Source organism: Quercus lobata, chromosome 11 (assembly GCF_001633185.2).
Source record: "Quercus lobata isolate SW786 chromosome 11, ValleyOak3.0 Primary Assembly, whole genome shotgun sequence".
Taxonomy (NCBI): domain Eukaryota; kingdom Viridiplantae; phylum Streptophyta; class Magnoliopsida; order Fagales; family Fagaceae; genus Quercus; species Quercus lobata.
In genome coordinates this window covers 9,614,992-9,628,622 of record NC_044914.1, presented here as the reverse complement: position 1 = coordinate 9,628,622, position 13,631 = coordinate 9,614,992, and positions in this window count along the sequence as shown.

Sequence of the window (13,631 nt, the reverse complement as noted above, 5' to 3'; positions counted from 1 at the left end):
ATTATATGATTCATGGGCAATTTAAATTTCAATTTGATGATGGATTTTCAATTTTAGAATTATTGCATGTGTTGCAAATCTATATTTAAAGTAAGAAAATTTTACATAGAAAGATGTTTAGAATGATGATTAATTTTCTATGGTTAAAATGAATCTTTGTATATAGAAGTTTGATAAATTATTTTGTTTTAATGGCTGCTTAAAATGGTTTAATTGATCTGTTATGTGGTTGACCATTGCTACAAAGTACAAACATATACAAAATAAACAGTTTTAGATCTAAAATTATTTGCTAACCAGTAATTTTGGCCTATTATAGTTTATTATTTGCATATGTGTAGAGTTTAAATATAGTAATTGTCATTGTATATTTAAAGCTTTTATGATTGACCTCTTACAGTATGGTTTTCATGTTAAATTATGTATGAACCCAGTACAAACAACCATAATGTTCATCAACATGTCTCTTATATTTTAACTTCTTTGTGCTCATGTAGAATATAAGTATCATCTAATATTCTAGATTATAGAGTATAAGAAATATATATATTAAATAAAAAATGATATATTTGCCTATCAGGTTTTGAATAGAGGATGCATTCATTTATTACAATTTTTTTTTTCATCTACATATTTTGCAATAATTGTATACAATTGTTTAATTTTCCTTTAATGTTTGATTATATTTCAAATGTAATTATACTTTTGTAGCATGCTTAAAGTAAATATATATAATTTTTGAAAAACTATCCCGTGCATCGTATAGGTTAGTGACTAGTTATTATTATTATTTTTGAGTTTCTATTTTTTTTTTCTTTCCTACAAAATATACACACACGCATAGCTAAGTGGTAACCTAAAAGTTAGATTAAAATCTAAATACTAATTAAGGACATAAACCTATTTATTGTTGAACATAAATAAATAATAAAATTTTAGTAAGTTATCAAATCCTTTACTTGGTCCCTTGTAGGAATGGCAACAGGCCGGGTTTTTTCATACTCGGACCTAACCCGCGGGTCTGCCCCAAAAACTCGAACTCGACCCGTTTATTAAACGGATTTTTTTCTTAACCACAAACCCGGCCCGTCAGGTACCCGCGGGCCCCATTAGCCATGCCACGATTTGGGCCTTAATCGTGGCCCAATCCAAAAAAAAATTTTTGCCTGATGCCTATGCCGTGGCCCAATAATTAAAAAAAAAACAATTGCCCAGATTCATTGTTTTTGAAAATGTGTTTGCTAGATTCTACATACACCCCAATGCTTGTTAACATTTCCCTAACAACACTCTTCAGCAATAAATCCATTGTTCACACCCCACTGCTCTGCACTTGGCAATGGATGATAAGAATCCATAAGCATAAATAGAGCCATAAGAGAGGGAGAGAACCCATAAGCACAAACAAAGAAAAAATTATATTGATTCTAAAAATAAAGAAACAAAAGGGAGAAATTTCATTTCATTTCAATTAAAACCAAACCCATGACAAAAACCCACTGTGGAAATGGCAAGAGAGAGCTCATAATCAAAGTACCAAGTCCGAAATCAATCAAATCCCAACAAAAAAAATGAACAAACCAACAAGTGCAGATCCAAACCAGTTAAACACACACAACCACAAGTAGCAGTTTTATTTTCGAGAATGTGTTCGCCCAAATTCAAGAGTTGCCCAAATTCGAGGTGGTCCAGTGGAGATACATGGAGGAAGCGAGGTAGTTGGAGGTGCAAGTGATGGCTAACGATGAACAGCTTTAGGCTAATCAGGCCGGCAGTGACAAATCGGAGGTTGGGGGTGAGTGAGAGGGAGTGACTGAGTGAGAGTGGGAGAGGAGAAAGTGAGTAGCAGGCGGTTGGGGCTGAGGGATTGTGTTGTGTGAAATGAGATTAGGGGTTTTTTTTAACACTTATATATATATAGGGGTATTTTAGTATTTTAAACTTTTATATATATAAACGGGTCGGGTTGGGTCTAGGTCCGGGTTCAGGCCTGGTTTTTGCAAAAACCCGAACCCAACCCAGACCCACTTCGGTTATTTAAAAAAAAACAAAAAACAAAAAAACCCATACTTGACCCTATAATTTATCAGGCCGGGTAAAATCTGACCCATTAAGGCCAAGTCGGGTCGGGTATCCACGGGTCAAATATAAATTGCCATCCCTAGTCCATTGGTCATCCTATCAGCCTTAGTGCTTAAAATGGAGGAGAGGTCTCAAGAAAAAAATAAGTACATTCCCTTGACCCTATTGAACCAGCTTGCGGTTCTACTAGTAGCAATAAGATGTTAGTGGTCTAGGTAGCAATAGGAGAAGTGAGAAAATGAAAACTGGATTGTGCCTCAGCTATATATAGAAAAACACAACTTGATGGATCGAAGAGCTATTGAGATCTGTCAAGCACTAAATCTCGACAGAAATGAATCTGTCAAGGTGCTGTCAAGGATCTGTCGACGGCAAAAATACTTCGATGGATCAAGAAGCTGTCGAGAATCTATTGGCCAGATAGAAAGTTTCTTGATGGATTGAGAAGCTATCGAAAAGCCATCAAGACAAAATCTAGAAAGCTTGATGGATCGAAATTGCGCTAAGTTCTGTCGAGAAAAGAAGAAAGAGGGCTCGATAGATGCAAATCTGTCGAGAATCTATCGAGCTTGAAGAAATGGAGTTTTTTAAGAGAGGAAAAACATATAGAGATGAATGCAACAAGCAAGCTACTCAAACATAGATCCAATCAACATGTTAAGCTCTCAAAAACATCTCTCAACAAAGAAAAAAAAAATGCAAAGTAATCATGATCCAAAACACACACACACAAACTAAACAAGTCTAACCAATTTCATATTTCAAAAACAAGTTATGACAGTTTAATGAGCATATATTAACACATGTATTCGTTGTGATGGTCAAATCATATTATACCTGCACATGTATCAAAAGTAGCAAAGAATTTGCGTGTTGTGTGTGAAAACATAGCACGAGTGCATAAGTGTCTCATATTATGATGATTTGAGATATGAGAAAATCAAATACACTCACACACAATCATAACTACTTGATGGGAACTATCACATTCGAGGTACATCCTATAACTCCCACATCTCCTAGAAAAACGCTTGCAACCATATTTAAAAATATTTTGAATCTTTTCGCTTTTGTTTTTCTTTGCATATTTTTCTTTTTGAGCATATCATGCATGAGCATATAGGAGAGAGAAAAGAAATACCCAATTATGTAAGCTTAAACATCAATTTTCCTATGCCGAAGAATACAGATGTTATTCATGATTGACGGGCTTTAGTGGCGAGGTGGTTATTTATGCATTTCTCTTAGGTTTTTTTAGTCTTTCCCGTCAAAAAGAGTGATTTGAGTGTTAAATATAAGAGATTACTTGATTGTGCTCATCACAAACACGAGCCATAAAGCTCACTTGCTTAGTTGGGCATTAAAATGCTCATCTAAGTTACAAGAGATACAAAGTTTAGAAACTTTGTTACAATGGCCATCCAAGGTACACAAGTAACAACGTACACAAACACACACTGTTTTTGTATTTTTCTTATTTTTCAATTTTTTTAATAAAAAAAAAAATAAAGCAAATCTGAAAACAAACAAATAAAAACATGTTAAACAAAACAAAGCATAAAACTAGACTGACTCAAAAACAAGAAAGCAAAACATACAAGTAATGCATAAACATAAGAGGGGAGAGAGAGAGAGAGAGAGAGAGTGAGTGAGTGACTAAAACACTTTGAGCCTTTTTCCTTCCACACCTTGGAAGAACCTTTCCTTTGACCAAACCTTTGATTCGGAGGTGAGGGGAAGAGTTAAAACCATTCAAGTTCGAAAGGAACATTAGGGCATTAAGAAGATCTCCAAGGGGAGCAAAAGAAGATGGAAACTGATTCTGGTTTCCAGATGAGAGCATACTATTGCTTTGTTGAGTGGCTAACCACTTGTAGCAATTTGGACGATTATGCCCTAAAGATGCGGCTTCTTCGATTGAGACTTTTTGTTGTTAACCTTCTAAGTCCTAGGGTTTTTAGTCTCTTTCTTTTCAACCTTTAGGAGTGCTCCTAGAATAGATTTGCCCTTATCTACATTCTCACTAGCTATTTCAGTTTACATTCATTGTTCTCAGAATTAATATTATTAGCAGGTGAGACAAACACATTTGTACTAGATAAGGCAATATTAGGAGAAGAGAAATTATACCCCAAACCAGTTTTATCAGAAGCAGTTTTATGAAAGCTTAGTACCTCATCGAGTTTTGCATTAGAAGTCCTCTCTAGTTAAGCTCTAACCTGGAACAGTTCAGCTTCAAGCTTCTTTGTCCTTTCAGCAAGGAAGTTGTTCTCAAACCACAAAACTCCAATAGTTTGATTTGCTTCATCAACCTTCGTAGAGAGCTCATCTCGATTTAGCTCAACATCACTCAGCTTCTTGGTAGCCATCCTATATAGTTTCTCGTGTTTCTTAGAAACCTTGTACAATTTTGCATAAGTTATATGGATGTCATCTTGATCATCCATTTTCTCAAACTTAGAATTTACCAAGTTCTCTTCATCATCTACTGTTTCTGTAACCCCTTCAGTAGGATCAATTGTAGTAGTGAAGGCATTTAAAATTTTCTTGTCATCACTGTAAACTGACTCAATCTCCAGCTCGGTGTCACTCAAGGTAGCAACAAGAGCCTTTCTTTTTTCCAACTGACTTGAGATATGTTGGACATTCTTGTTTCATATGTATAAAACCTTAACATTCCAAGCACTTTGGTTTGGAGGGAATAGTGTACTGACCGCTATCCTTAACATCTTTCTTTCCTCTGTCTTGGCTCTTGAAATGAGAAGAACTGGATTGCTTACAGTCCTTATCAAATTCTTCCGCATTGACATTTTTCATGAACTTCTTGAATTGCCTAGTGATGTAAGATTTCATCTTGGAATCTTTATCATCAGAAGACTCATCGGTCTCATTGCTTTTGGCCTTCAGTGCCTTGCTCTTGCTTTTGCTTCCTTTCCCAATTCTAGTCAAACCCAATTCATAGGTTTGCAAGTTGCCAACCAGCTCCATCAAAGGAATGGATTCAATATCCTTTGATTCTTCAATGGCAGTGATCTTGGTATGAAATCTTTCAGGCAGAGACCTTAGCACATTTCTTACAACCTTAGGTTCGGGAATGGCTTTCCCAAGATTAAAGGATGAGTTGACTATGTCCTTTAGTTTGGCATAGAACTCATCAATGTTGACAACCTATTTTGCAACCCGCATTTAACCTCACATGGAGGGTAAAAGGGTAATTTTACCTTAGAAATATGCATCTTGATTCTGGTCATTAAATCTTTAATCTCATTTCACCAAAATGATCTTGATGTTGTAATGATCAAATCGACTAGTTATGAGCCCTAATCGGACCATCAGATTGAAAGTTATCATCAAATAAAGTTTTAATGGCTGAGATACACTATCACAAATTGAGTCCGACTATATGTGATTATGAACAATTGATTTTAATTGGTTATAAGTATAATCAATTTGAGATTGATGATATGTCATAATTTGATTGGTTAGGACTACATTTTATGGTAGGGTTGCACACACCTAATTAACTAGATAGTTAAACATTAACTATTCAATGAATAATTTGTGAAATTATCTTTTAATTAGAGTAAATTTGGAACCAATTAAGTCTAAAATGGGAGTGATTGGAGCCATTTAATGTTAATTGGGAGCTAATTTAGGATCTATTAATGTTAATTGTACTAAAACCATTTTCTAACAAATGACCTCTGCTCACCATTTCATCGATATCTCTCAGAATATTTTTAATCTATGAATGAGGTTAATTTTCCCAGAAACTAGACATTCAGGGCTTCAATTTGAGTATAAGAATGAGACAATTCCGATTAGAATTGAGTCAGATATGATTTTTCAAAGTTGACTCTACAAGCTGTTACAGTAACTACTGGAAAACCGAACTTTGCTTGCTCTTCACTCTCATCAATCTCCACATTTAATGCACCAGATTTGCCCAAAGGTTAAAATGAGATCTAGATTCATGATTCTTTGTCAACCCTCATTAAATGGTCTTCCATTCATATTTCCTCCACTACTACTATATAAATCATCTCTCTCCTTCATTGCAAGGCACACAAACCCCCCTCTCTTCTCTTCTCTTGAGTTCTAGTGAAGTTGAGTAGTCTTGTCATATCTTGGTCTTCCTGAGACTCAAGGTATTGAGTGAGACTCACTCTCCCTCTCCTAACTCTTCTTTTTCTCCACTCTTAAAACCTCCATCAAGAGTCTCCTCCTCCACCATATGGATCTTGCATGAAGGTATAATCTTCTTCCCTAACTGTTTGTTTATGTTGCCACGATAAGAATTTAAGATTAAAGTATGATAATTCTCTTGAATATGCTTGAATGTTTTTAATTGCTCTTATGTGTTCTTCACATGTTCTTGGTTGTTCATCACATGTTCATACATATCACTAGATTTAATCTTAAATCCATATAAAAAAATATGAAAAACATGTTTGTTTAATAATTCTTTCAAATTCTTGAATCTAAGATATCACTATACACACACATTCACTAGAATTTATTTTTCAATCCAAATGCAATGCTTAATAAATTGAATTAGGGTCATCACATACACACACTTTAAATTCAACATGCAAATTGATTAATATCATATTGGATGATGTGATATGAATGTTGGCCATTATAGTCTAGAAGACCGGTTTTGTTTACGAATGGGGAAAATCTAACGGTAAAAACCCCACCGGATGATTTTCAGGTCACCACTCCCGAAACTCTACTATTATCACAACAAGCGGTTATAAGTAAGGAATCCTAAGTACCTTACTAACCTACAGTTGAACCCTTACCCCAATACCCAATTGGACTTATTTTGTAGTGATAGTTTCCCCTTTTGATGCACGGCTCCCAAGTATATGACTAACCAATTGCGCGAATCCCAGTACGCGACTTCAATCACTAACTAAAAAGGTTGTTGGCTGCAAAGTTTTTCAATTCATCCACAAGATAAAGATCAAGAAGTTGTTTGTTTACAAAACCCTATGGTGCACATACACAACAACTTCTTCAAGAGAAAAAGATGAACTAGGGTAAGAATTTCGTTTCCGGTCACAATTTGCTTGAACAAAGTTTGCTCAATACTTGTGCAGCTTGTGAACTCTTTGACGGCCCTTAAAACAATTATTTTATATGTCTAGGGTTAGGAGAAAAGAAGGCCTAAAGACACATTCACAGATTCCAAGAAAAACATAACAGAAATTCTATTTTTGTAAACCTTGACAGATAAAAGTTGTCGAGAATTTGTCGAGTTAGCTGTCAAGCCACGGGGATCAAACAGCTTTTTAAACCTCGACACATGCTAGCTGTCGAGTTTTAGTAATTCTGCACTTTTAGCTTGTTTTCTTGGACAAACTTGAAGGCTTCAACATGTGATCTTAAAACATGATTTATTCATCCTAAATCTACCCAAATACAAGTAAAGTACGTTTTGTCAAAGGATAAGTCAATTACATAAAATAGTGACATATGTTCCTAACAGGTGAATCACATATTTCCTAACAGTAAGCCTTTGGTGCTTTGAATCCTTGACAGCCTTAGTCCCTTCATAGGTTATTTGGAGGATAGTCCATGCTTCCTTAGCAGTTTCAGTTGAGGATATCTTCTTGAACTCCTCATTGGTCACCGCACTAAATAATGCATTCAATGCTCTATTGTTGAAGTTTACCGCTTTGATCTTGGCATCATCTCAATCAGTCGATGCTTCCTTTGGCTTAGTCCAGCCAATCTCCATAGCTTGCCACACCTTCTCATCTAAAGACTACAAGAAAGCTCTCACGCGTACTTTCCAGTATGCATAGTTAGTGCTATCAAATAAATGAGGTATAATAAGAGATTGTCCTCTATCCATGACAAACAATGGTCAATGGATCACACAGTAAAGATTAAACCTATTCAAAGTGTGTATGCTTTGATACCACTTGATAGACCAAGAATGTATTGATCCTTTTGGGAAATTAATCAATTAATTAGCCAAGTGAATTAATTAGATTCAATTTCATGCAATAAGCGTGGTAGCACAAACAAATTACAAACTAAGTTAAATGCAGTGGAAAATAAATTTGACACAGGTGATTTGTTTACAAATGAGGAAAACCACCGAAGCAAAACTCCACTGGGTGAATTTAAGGTCACTACTCCCGAGAATCTACTATTATCTAAACAAGCGGTTACAAGTAAAAGGAATCCCAATACCTAATATCAACCTACAATTGAGCCCTTACTCCAATACCTAATTGGACTTGTAATGTAGCAACAATCTCTCATTTCCATGCACGGCTCCCAGTACATGACTAACCATGCACGGATCCTAGTACGTGACTAACACACCAACTTGAGGAAGATGTTGGTTGCAAAATTCTTCAATTCATCCAACAATGAAGATCAAGAAACTCCTTGATTACAAAACCCTTGGCACAAAGACGCAATAGCTTCTATAGAGAATATGATGAACTAGGGCAAATTGTCTCCAGTCACAATATGCATGAATATTCACTTTGCATCAAGTTGCATCATCTGTGACAGCCCTTAAATGTGCGTGAAATTAGACTAGAAATTCTAATTTCGTAATTCTTGACAAATACAACTTCTATCGAGCTGCTGTCGAGTTTCAACATTAATCCTCGATAGATATATTTTGTCAAGCTATCTATCGAGATTTAATAAACAACACTTCTTCACTTGTTTCTTCGACAAATTTGCATGACTTCAATACTAAACTTGAACTCTTGTTCCTTAAAGTATTAAACCCATCATAGATCTACCCAATTACAAATAAAGTATGTTTTGTCAAAAGATTAGCCAATTTACATAACATCTCTATCAATTTCCACATATGTCCTAACATAAATGATTCCAAAAGTTTTTCAAAACACATAATCTTCAGCTTAAGTTTTCAAAAAAAAAGTTTTATATTTTTCTTCTCAAAAATTAAACCAACCCTAAAAGATTTTTGCATCAAACATCACAAAGTGTATAATCTTGGATGGCCACACTAGTTTACACACAATCTCATGTACAAAGCTTAACAAAGAATTACTTGTGATGTGTGTGCAACTAATAAAAGCATGAGATACATATAAGGTGATATGTAGATAGTAATCAATCAAAATTTCTACATTATTTATCACATAAATTTGAAAGTGACTATCACTTAAAGAATTAAATCATATAACTCTCACATCTCCTAGAAAACAAGCTTGCAATCATGTATTATTATTATTATTATTATTATTATTATTATTATTATTATTATTATTATTATTATTATTATTATTTTTCCTTATACATTTTATGCAGATTTTTTTTTCTTTTTCTTTTGAGGCAACACCTTACTTTTCTTATTCTGCATGTGCTACACTTTCTCGAGCACTAAATCTTATGATATGCACTAAAGTGTTCATGATTGGCTAGTAAATAGTGGTGAAATGGTTATTTATGCTTTTCTCTTAGGATTTTTTAGTCCTTACAATCTAAAGAATGTGACTTCAAAATCAAGAACATTTGAACAACCACTATAAACACTCACATAAATAGGAACTACATAGCACAAACTAGCAAAGTGCTTAGAAAATAAGCTTATCTAAGCTAAACAAGGTACATAGGCATGAAATGTAAACTTCATAGACCAACCTTAACCACACATTCATGATGTGTAATACAAAACACCAAAAAAAAAAAAAAAAAATCTTTTTGGATTTTCAAAATTTTTATGACCAAAAATAAAAAGCATGCATTATGCTAAATGAACAATGCAAAAACAATGCATGATAGTGCTAAACTAAGTTATAGAGGGTACACAAATAAGAAATATCAATTTCTTGTTTAACCCATGAGTGCATGTACAAACTAGTATATACTCATACAAAATCATATTTATCTCAAAATAATCATGCACTGAGTTGATCATTACACAAAATCATATTTTTTGAAAATTTTCAATGTTTTTGGATTTTTTTTAATAAAAAACAATCTAAAAAAAACAAAACAACCAAAAACGAAAACAAAACATGTCCACAAACAATTGAAAGAATTAAATCAGGGACAAATAAACAACACTCACCTTAGCAAGTCTTTTCTCATCCATGTAGCATGAGTCTTCGGCTTTGTAGGTGAAAATCCATATGAAGCAGAGTGTATTTAAGAGATTGCACCAATCTTCTGAAAAAGACTAAAATCTTGCAAATTCCTTTCACAAGTGTCAAAAAGATCATTTGAAACAATAGTGTCCTTTTTATTGAAATCATCACATTCAAAAATAGTAAGACACTTAAAATTATCCATGATAACAGGGATCAAGGATCACCTCTAGGTATAATAACCTAAAACAAGAGCTAACCTACTTTTATACTACTTGTTAGGTTTTAGACCCCTGTAAACTAGATTGTTTAACCTAATTAATTAACTAGGAGAATATTTAGGTTTATTATTCAGATCTAGGTTAAAACAATAAAGTTATATTATGCAAAGCAGCGGAAAATAAAGAACATAATGATATAGTGACCAAGGAAAACCAAACCCGAAAAAAACTAGGGAGGATTTGACCTAGCTATCCTCAAGGTAAAAAGCAAATCCACTATAAAGAATCGAAGTTTACAATAAAACTTAGACCACTAACATCTTATTGCTACCACATGTAGAACTTACTGACACAACCACGTGCAAACTCCGAATCGACGAATTCCTTCTTTATTAGACCTTTGCAACACAAGCACCCACACTTATGATAAAAAACACAAACTCTCCCCGTTTATGACTCCAAGACCACCCTTGAAAGTTTAGATCATCAGCTATTGCTGATCTTCATACAGCAACTTTAGATCTACCAGTTCTAAAGATATGAGAGTGATATCTAGTAGTGACTTTGATAGAGGAAGGCATTGAACTTTTTAGATCTCACAAGAGCACCTCCACCTCCAAAGTCATAATAAAATGTGTCTAGGGTTTCCTTTATATACTAGAAGAAGTAGATTTAAAACCCTATTCCTTTTTGGGTTTGAATTGTTGTTTGGGCTTAATTAAAATTCTGCAGATACGACTCTCGATCTATCGAGCCTATCTCTTGATCGGTCGAACAAGGAAAATTCTTAAATCTTCTTTCTGCAGCGTACTTGTTCTTGAATCTTGACTTGAATCACCTTGAGCATTGTCTAATAATACTTATAGACTCAAAGATCTATATCTAAACAAGTTTGTATTCACGATTTGCCAATTGTTCTAAACTTTTAGAACTTAACAAAAATGAAATGAAAAACGAATAATACTGAATACTTTTTACCAAATCAAAATTTTCCATTGTTGTTGTAAGTCCTGATGCTTCTTTTGGTTTTTTTTTTTTTTTTTTTTTTTTTTTTTTTGTTTTTTTCTTAAACCTACTATTTTGTTTTGGAAAACAAAGAAAAAAGCACCGACACTCACTCTCATTCTCTTAGTATTTTTTTTGTTATTTTTTTTTTTTCCTTGTGGGTTTGTCAAAGGTTTCATGTACTATTTACTATTTAGTTTAAAATTTTAAGTTTTATAAATTAAAAAATTGATGTGGAAAATTGTGGGAGCCCCAAAGCCTACGTGGCAAACTCTGATGAGGTCAACAAAAAAGGCAAAGACTTCAATTTTATAGTATATATAGATTACTCTAACTTCTTATAAAATTTAATTGTTGTTGCATTACTACACGGGTAATCTATATATATAATAATAGGTGAAGCAGAGAGAAAATCCAATTAGATTTCAATTGGATTCTCAATTTTGCGCCACTTGTCCTAACCAAAACTCAAAAAAAAAAAATTAATTAGATTATAAATTTGACTTCAATTTTGTGTCATGTATCTTATCTAAATTTTCTAATTGTTGTGCCCAAATAAATGATGCATTAACATTTAACACAGAAGCCAATAAAACCACAATAATAATGCTCATTGGCCTAAGCAAAAACATCTTACTTGCACACTTTAATGGAGATTATAAATTGGACTCCAATTTTGTGTCATGTATCTTATCTAAATTTTCTAATTTTTGTGCCCAAATAAATGATGCATTAACATTTAACACGGAAGCCAAGAAAACCACAATAATAATACTCATTAGCCTAAGCAAGAACATCTCATCTGCACACTTTTATGGGTGATCTCAATAGAGTCTGGAGCTCTTCTAATCCCACAACCAGAACCAAGGAGTCCAACGAGAAAGACTATAAAAGTAAAACATCATCTCCTCCTAATTCCATATCTTCATCCCATGTCTCCTCCTCTCTCAACCTCTACCAACTAGATCCACACACTGCCCTCTCCTCCTCCTTACGGATTTTTTAAAGCAAGGCCGGGTTCAAACACAATGTTCAATCCCACTCTTCCTTGCTTCACACTCTCATACATTAGCGCTTCATTGGCGCCTCCAAGAAGATTCCAAGCTCAATGATTAGTTCTTATTTTTTAATAGTTTTTAGTGTGTCTGGATTAAGATTTTGTTAATTTGTTAAAAGTGACAAAAATATAATCATATATATTATATTAAGTTGAAGTTCAATTTTAGAATTGAAATTGAATCAAATTGATTTCTAATTGTAGTTTAATTTTGTGCTATGTGTCCAATTTGATTTTTAAATGTTGGTGTTAAGTTACTTCCATTCATAATGCTCAATGTGGAAATTGAATCTACTAAGATAAACATCTTATCATCACAATTGTTAATATTTCCGTGCGTAAGCACGGACTACATGCTAGTGTTAAGTAATATGCTTTAGCTACAAACTAATGAGGTCATTAGTTGAATGAGTCTAATACACTTTAGTTTAAAATTTCAAATTACTAGAATTAGCATGTAACAATTTTGTATTAAAATATACAAGAGCAATTCGAGGAATTTTACAAATTTTATTACATAAATTGTAAATAATGTGTGACCAATCATGAAAAATAATTGACCATTTATTTACTATGTTGTTGAGGTGGCAACAATAACATCCATTAATTGTCACATCAATTTGTAGTAAAATTGGTGATAACTTTTAACATTTTGTAATATATATATATATATATATAGACTTCTCTTTTTGCAAATAAATAGATATAGTTTTTACCTTTTTTTTTTTTTGTTTTACTAATACTATTTTGTGTAAATTTAAGTGCTTGTAGTTGATATGAATTGAAAAAAAAAAAAAAAAAAAAGGAAATGAAGGAGGAGAGGAATTGCATTCTATTATTAAGTATGTTTCCATATTGAAGAATCTCATAAAGATTATGTTTGCCTAATGAAAAATGATATTCTCTCAATTCTAAATAGATAAAGCATTTTTCATTTTGGGATAAAATTTGTTTGCATAATGAAAATTGAGATTTTCCAAACCTAAAGCATTTATTCACCTAGTATCCTATATTACCCCAACTTTAAGCACACCTTTCTTAACCCACCTAAGATAATTTTGAGAAAGATTTTAATTTTTTTAATTCTAATTACAAATTCTCATCTATTTTGAGACAAGCCAAATAGAATAGGTTTTGTGGAGATAAAGTTTTTCCAAACAGGGTTAAATGAATTTG